General features: G+C 40.9%; 1 pseudogene; it reads left to right on the top strand.

Moving 5' to 3' along the window:
* Positions 1-971: 971 nt before the first annotated feature.
* On the top strand, positions 972-1,805 carry LOC147490783 (pentatricopeptide repeat-containing protein At1g08070, chloroplastic pseudogene; annotated as a pseudogene).

Raw genomic sequence — 1,805 nt, 5'->3', positions numbered from 1 at the left:
GGAATGCTCTAAGTAAGAAATGACAAGACGATCAAGCTTATGATCGTTCCAGTAGTCAACATACTGACCACTATATCTGTAGTTATGCTCTACGAGGTACATTACCAATCTCTCTACGGTGCAATTTCCGCGGATCATCATCAGGTGTAGTCTTGGTCCTTGTCACAAGCAGCGTCAAGACACTGTGAAGGGTCTCGTCATGTGCTAGACACCACATCACAACTTGTCCTGCACCTTTTAAACCAAGTCACCACACTCAAACAATTCAAACGAGTCCATGCACACATGATCACAACTTCAGGTCTACACCACAACCACTTCATAGTTGGTAAACTTATTGAAATCTCCGCTATTAAACTTAATAATTAAAACACGGCTTATCCTATTGATGATTTTTTTCCCATGCAAATAAACACCAAAACCAGTTTACGTGGAATACTATTATAAGAGGTTTTTCAATCTGTAATACACCGTATCATGCTTTTATTGTTTGCGTTCAAATGTGTCTAGAGTTTTGCATTTGTGTTTAAAGCTTGTGCTCTTGAGAGTGGGAAATTAGTACATTGTGTTGTTATGGATTAGATTTGTTTGTTGCTAATACTACTGTTCATTTTTATTTATCGTGTGGGGATTGTGTGTGGGCGGAAAAAGTGTTTGATGAAATGAGTGTTAAGGATGTTGTGACTTGGAATGCTGTGATATCAGGGTATGTGCAGAATGGACTTTCTGAGGATGGGTTGAGAGTATTTGAGTTAATGAGGTTAGAGGGTGTTAGGCCCAATGATGTTACTATGATTAGTGTTATCTCGGTGTGTGCCCAGAAGGAGGATCTTGAGTTGGGAACATGAGCTCATTCTTATGTTGGTGAGAATTGGGGGGAATTCGAATCGGTTGTTAATGTGGGGACTTCACTTATTGATATGTATGCAAAATGCAAGCGGATGGATCTGGCGAGACAAGTTTTTAACTCGATGAAGAGGAGAGATATTGGGGTTTGGAATGCACTTATAAATGGATATGTAACCAATGGGTGTTTTAGAGAAGCTTTAGACGTTTTTGAGGAGTTGAAAGATGACAAGTTGAATCCAAATGAGCCAACTTTAGTTAGCACGTCTTCTGCCTGTGGGCACCTTGGCGCACTGGATATTGGAAAGAAGATTCATATATATGCAGAAGAGAGGAACTTCCAGTTCGCTGTAACATTGGGGACTGCTTTAGTTGACATGTACTCAAAATGTGGGTGTATTACTGAAGCAAGAGAAGTCTTTAATAAGATGCCAGACCACGATGTGATGACATGGACGTCCATGATTGGTGGGCTTGCTGTTCATGGGCACGCAAAAGAAGCGCTTGATCTGTTTATGCTAATGTTGGATGTAGGTCCGAGGCCAGATGGGATCACCTTTGTGGGTGTCTTGTGTGCTTGCAGCCATGCAGGATTGGTTGAGCAAGATCTTCATTACTTTAAGTCCATGAGGCACAACTACAACATCACTCCTAAAATTGAACATCATGGCCGAGCAGGACGGCTAGAGGAAGCGCATGAAATAATTAGTTCAATGGAGATCCAACCCAATGCAATTGTTTGGAAGGCCTTTCTAAGTGCTTGTAGATTGCATTCGAATGTCAAGTTAGCCGAGTTTGCTGTTCACAATCTTTTCAAGTTGCAGTCTGATAACTGTGGAGATTATGTGCTTGTATCAAATATATATGCTTCTAAAGGGAGGTGGGATGATGTCAAACATGTAAGGAAGAAAATGGATGAACGGGGGGTAAAGAAGATACCAGGTTTAAGCTTGATTTGA

This window comes from Coptis chinensis, chromosome 6 (assembly GCF_015680905.1).
Source record: "Coptis chinensis isolate HL-2020 chromosome 6, ASM1568090v1, whole genome shotgun sequence".
Taxonomy (NCBI): Eukaryota; Viridiplantae; Streptophyta; class Magnoliopsida; order Ranunculales; family Ranunculaceae; genus Coptis; species Coptis chinensis.
The sequence above is the reverse complement of the archived record's forward strand: the minus strand, read 5'-3'. Positions and strand labels throughout refer to the sequence as shown.